The sequence below is a fragment of the Protobothrops mucrosquamatus genome, unplaced genomic scaffold (genome assembly GCF_001527695.2).
Source record: "Protobothrops mucrosquamatus isolate PMUCROS unplaced genomic scaffold, P.Mucros_1.0 scaffold908, whole genome shotgun sequence".
Taxonomy (NCBI): domain Eukaryota; kingdom Metazoa; phylum Chordata; class Lepidosauria; order Squamata; family Viperidae; genus Protobothrops; species Protobothrops mucrosquamatus.
This window is the reverse complement of record NW_015387160.1, coordinates 295,727-302,112: the sequence shown is the minus strand read 5'-3', so window position 1 is coordinate 302,112 and position 6,386 is coordinate 295,727.

The window sequence follows — 6,386 nt, the reverse complement described above, 5'->3', positions numbered from 1 at the left end:
CCTGGCATTTGATCAGTTCTCCAGGAATTCTCAAATATATTAACTAGTATCTTCTATATTCCAAAAAACAATTACTCCAAACCTGAAATTTTAAATTCAATGTAAGTAGATATTCCCTTTCACGCATCTATCAATTTCAAGATTCAGCTGTGTATTTTCATGCTGCTTTTTAAAAATTCCTTTGCAGAATAGATGAGAAGCTCATCATTTGGTTTCTTACAATGGTCCTTCAAATGTTCTGCAAAACACAGAAACTCCTTTTCTACCATACTTCTCCTGCAACTTGCATTTGAAGACATATTGCCCAGTTCCAAAAATAACACTGAGTCTTTAAGATAAATTTTTTTTGATAGACTTGTTCTCCAAGAATTCATCTAATCCCCTTTTTTTAAAGCCATCCAAATTAGAGGCCATCATCATGTCCTGAGGTAATAAAATTCATACATTAATTATGTGCTATTAAAAAAATACTTTTGTTTGTTTTGAATCTCCTTCCAATAGCTCCATTGGATGTTGCCTGGTCCTAGCATTTTCAGAGAAAGAGAAAAAATTCTTTGCTCACCTTCTCCATGCCAATCATGTCTATCTTTAGTCATCCTTTTTCTCATGTAAAAAGTCCCAAATGTTCCAATTTTTCTCATAAGAAATGTGTTCAACCTGATCATTAGTTCCCTCCTCTGCATGTTTTCCAGGTTTTATATTCCTTTTCAGTTGTGGTCAGAACTGCATACAGTTGTCTAGGTACGGTTAGCTTGCTAGCTAAAGATAAATTGCTGATACTGCAATGACAAATTAATCTTGGGTTATTTCAGTATCAGCAGTTTCAGTCCCTTTTCTAATGACTCCTAGCATGGAATCTGTTTAACAGTTACCACACCTTGCGTTGATACCTTCACTGAGTTGTCCACTATAACCCAAAATCCTTCTCATGATTTGTTTAAAGACAATGCAAGACAATATCAGAAATCTAATTATGTCAAAAGAGCCATCTTCATTCACATGCCTGTTGACAATAAATATATTTAAAGTAAGGAAAATAAAAATAATTAAACCAATCTAAATAATTTTAATGTGTTTATGCATATAAATGTATTCTGTGTTTGTATATGCATGGTGTGTGTGTGTGTGTGTGTGTTTGTGTGTGTATTTTTCTTTCTCCATCTATAACAATAGCTGATGAATAAAACTTGGCAACCCTTACAAAGATTTCTGGATATAATCCTCACCTTACTTACCAATGCAATTGAACAAGGAACATTATTAAATTTGTGCATATAGAATGGGCAACACAGTAACACATGCATAGCTTCTTGGTTTTTTCCTCTGGCCATGGGCATAAATATTCATGCCTTTTTTATGTCATATTTACCTTCCATTAACATGAATGGCTAAAAATTAATCTGGCCCAAGAGAAGATTCTCAGTGAATGTAATACAATATATTATCAGACGTGAAAGATCTTTGGGATAAACCATTACAGTGGCTGAGAGTTGTATTTGGTTCTTTCTGATGATTACTGTCAAACACACATTGCCTTGACTTCCTTTTGCTTTCTTAAAGTCCATAGTACCTTAACATCAAATTCAACCCCTTTCTTCCAAGAAATAAAAGACCACTCCAAAATCTCAAAGAATAAAGGGATAAATCAATAGAAATCAATTTTAGCCAAAATCTTAGTTGACAAAGCTGAGCCTCTAAAGAAGTTGCTCCAGATTTCTTGTACAATAATGAGATGGACATGTTCCAAGAAACTTGCCATTTAGACCACGTTGCTTTTAGAAGCCTTAGGTCTTTATAATTGCAAATCGGCAAGCGAAACAGCATGTGACTAATCACCTTAACTTTAAAAAAAGCAGCAGTGATGTAATTATTGTTTTTGCTACTAGCAAAAAACAAGGAATAGCATTAACATTGATATGCCCTGCTATAAAAGCTCTTACTTGTCCTGTGCCAACAGCAAAAGACTGAAAAGTAACTCACAAATATTAAATGTCTTAATTTGCTCCATTCAGATGCTATTAATATTCTAACAATGTTTATGACTTAAAACCTCTTAATAAAGATTATGCACCATCCTTGATGGAGCATAACCAATTGTGAGTCTTTTTTCTCCACAATTTAAGAGAAGGGTTCAAGGGTTTCTCCCTAAATCTGTAGTAGGATGGCTGCACCATCAGCATGTGGACAAATGGAAAGACATTTGTCAGCTCTGGGGAATTGTTTTTTTGTCAAAGTTGACATATAAAAGGAATTTTCAAACTGTGGGTCATGAAATCCCCAGGGAATTGTCTGCAAAGTAGAGGGAAGGTTGCAAAAAATATATACTGAAGTCCTATCAATCTTGCATAGGCAGAGCAGAAACTTTGCCACAACTTGCCCTTGTTTTTTTGTGAGCAACCCTACAACAGGCCTGTGCAAGTAGCCCAAAGCAAGTTTTGAGAGGTGGCTAAACAGTGGGTTTAACCCTCTATCAAACTAGTCACATGTTTTATTATTAATGTATTTGGTTTTATACATTATTTATTAGTTTATTCACGAGGAATGGTCATACAAATTTAATTTATAATTTTAGAAGACCTTGATATTGCAAATTTTCAGAACCTTGGCCCTATTGTAAAGATTTTAAGTTGAACTTTACAGGTTAGCTTATCTGGCTTATTGGTGGTCTGCCGTCCAAGTACCCTGCTCTCCTTTTTTGAGATCAGACAAGGCTAAGTAGATGCTGCCATCTTTTGTGACTTCTGCCTTAAGACTATATTGGGATTTAGGGTTAGAGATGATTGGATTTAATTGAGTTATCAGATCTGAATAAAAAAATGATGCAGGCTACTCAAAGAAAACAGTAAGCCCAGAGAAACCATGTAACTCGACTGAAAAGGGAAAGAGCAAAACAGGGATTTCTTTTGTGGCAGGGAAACCTTAATGTTATTTGAATTCCTAATTGTAACATAAATGATGTGCCATAGCTGACAAAGAGTATATTTTCTAAATTGAAGGAATGTGATGTTCAAATGTCCGATTTCTTGTTTCTCATCATTAAGATAATCAGTGAAATTTGCTCAATATTAATCAAAACAGTCCTGGCAGAATGGCTGCAGAAAGCCTGGAGCACAGTCTGACAGGGCTCCAGCTTTGCAACCAAACGTAATGTAATTTATGCGCACTCAGCATCGTATTGGTAGTTTGACCATCCCAGGCCAGCAGTTACACCAACAAAGACCTTTAATATTGGGCCTTTTTTGCAAGCTAAAGCCATTTCAGCACCTGTAATTTATAGTGTCTTATAGCATCTCCTAGTCGTTGCATGGAAGAAATAAAGTCTATTTTCACTCTTGATTTACAGGCACAAGGGAGGCTAAATGATGCTAGGAAAAATTAATGAGGAAATGATCTTATTCATTTAAGGAAAAGCTCAGATAAGCATTTTAAAATGTCACATTTAATGCAAGATTTTTTTTTCTAGCAAACCCAGCGAGATTTCCAGTTCTACCCATCTTCAAAGACAAATATGAGGTCTGCTTGGATGATGCCTTTTAAGAAGCCTAAAAGCCCTCTGTCCACAGAAATACTCTCCCTCTAATGCAGGGGTATGTGCAGAGTATGGTACAAAAAAAGTCAAGATGATAGCCATGACAGTGTGATCAAACCTGTTTTTTATGTGTAGTACACATACAAAATAGGTGGAGCTTGGATCACACTGTTATGACCAGCATCTTACTTTTTTTTAACCACCTACAGAGGAGATCCATTATACCTTCTCCAATCCCAGATTCCCAGGAGCAATGCAACAAGGAATGGGCATGGGAGACCCAAACCTTGGCCAAGGTTTCCAGGCCCTTCAACCATAACCAGAGGCAGGCATAGGGGCAGCACAGTGTCCTTCTAGCTGGCAAGTTAGGTATCCTTTCTATCTGGGAAGCTGCCCTAATGGATTTTACACAGAAAGATCGGAATGATATTCTTTTCCTACAGGGCCATAGATCCAGGGCCTCAATGAAGAAGCAGCAAGCCAATCAGACCTCCAAAGCTGATGTTATCATCCAGCAGCAGCTCTTTTTACAATTCAGAGAACGTGTGGTAGATGCGCCTGCAACCTGTCCCATTCCACAGATGTCCACATCCAGGGTGAATCAGTAATAAGAGTGCAGCCAGCATTGCATCCTTCTGGACTGGGCTTCTGCCACTTTCACCCTAACACCAAGAGAGGAGCAGGCAAGTATCCCACATCTCCCCACAAAGCTCCATCTAGGCAGCTTTCCATCTACTGAGAGTAGTCCATCCTAGCTATGCTTCCAGTGAAAACATGCAAATCCTGGAGGAGCCCTGTCAGACCGTGTGTACTTACTAGAGGCTCTGCTATGTCAAGGGCTGCCTTTACTTGGCCTAAGTGGCCTTCTGTAACTCCTCCGGCATCTATGGATCACCAGTGGGTGTACACCCTGCAAAGCTAACTGGACAAGAGGGAGGTTTCAGTTGGGTCTGCAACCTCATGACCCTCCTCTCCCAGATATGCTCCACAGCTTGGGAACCCCCGCATTAAGGTCAAAGGCATACAATAATACAATTAGGAGAACCAGACAGTAATTTTAACAATATTCTTTTTTAGCTGAGTACTACCATGAGAGGAGCAGAGCCAAAAAAAAGGCAGAATGAAGGTATTTTAAGATTTGAGCCCAGGTTATGGAAGGACAAGGTCATCATTTTATCTCCCTATTTCATGTATCAAAATACTGTTAAAATTCTGACAGCTGAATACTGAGATTTAATGTTTCTTGTTTTAAAAATGCATTATTTATGTAGCAACACACTTATAAATAAAAAAGGCAAAATCATTTTGCTCTTTAGCATCTGCACATCTATTTCTAAACAATCCTAATCTAAGGTAGTTAAATAACGGTGTTCATATAACATATGGCCTTCTTTAATTTTCAATAACTCCAGTGATTTAACCTAATATAGCAAACATATAGAATAATTGATCCAGAGAAATGCTCAAATTCTTCTATACATACTTACATATATTTCTTTATGTATTTTGCATAACCAACTTGAATAAAAATCCAAAAAGGCTAATTAAAAGAGCAAACTATATGCATTAAAAATGTGAAGTGAAACAATGGAACTTAAATATGGAATATGTAGCTTTTTGTGGAATATAAATTTGTAATTTTAATGCATTTGTAAATTCTTAATATCAACAAGAAAAGTATTCATGGATGGTTCTGGAACATGCTTCAACATGTTAACAAATCTAGATGGTATTAGTAACTAGTAGGAACTCAATATTTATAATAATAAATAAATATTCAAAACTCATGTATAAAGCTTTTAAGCAGAAAAAATATTCATTATGTAATGCAAACATAGACACAGAAAATATCAAAACACAATAAGGAACAAATAATCAGTGACTCCGTATCTATCCTCTCATCCAATAGCAAGAAAGATGGAGGGAGTAACATTAGAATTCAGTAGTCCATTTTCAAAACAATAGCAGACTATTATCGGTCCTCCTTCAATCAGATTTTCCTTTAAATCTAAGTGATGAAGAGGCTATTGGAGAAAGAGGCAGCTTGCAATATGATGGCAAAATATTAAAAGTCAGCCATTCTCTGGCATCTTTATGTTTAATCTTATTTCTGGTACTGAAGTAATGGTGACTGATGAATTTGTCTCCGATGGCTTTCTCCCCTAATATTAATAAGGATAGTAAAGTTTAACAAATTCATGGGCTGTTTTGAGAAATAATGTTGGTTTTTGTTTTGGTTCTTTTTTTCCTGCCTGATATAAGAATCCAGAATGGACACAACAGGACACAATGTGTCATGGCATTTTGATTCAAGTGTTGGAAACAATGCAGTCTTCCTCAGTGCTCAAAGAGAAGTGTTGGAGGTGATACATCTCATTTAGCATTAAGTCAGAGAAGATAGAGTGGATTCATCTAAACTGGTGGTTTCTCTTAAAAGCATCCGTGTTTTAAGCTTTTTTTCTGCATAGAAAGCCAGAAAAATAGCAATAATAATCAAATACTTTAATGAAAGTTACTACAGTTACTAATATGCTGTTTCTAAATGTCCCTTTTGTATTAATAGTTTTCTTCTCATGCTGAGATACAGCCCTCTGTGGCCTAAAGGCCATAAAAAGGATTTTATTTAATTCAGATATTGCCTATGTTGCAATATCTAAACAGCACTTATTAGTTATACTGCAGCATCATTCTTGTTCATCTTCAATTTGTATTTATTCTGATTTATATCTTTACAGAAAAATGGCACAAAATCACAAGTTTCAAAGACTAGTTGTTACAACTTTTTATCTTAAACACCTCAAATACCAATTTTTCTTACCATATATACAATATTTACATACCATGGGTTATTATCTAA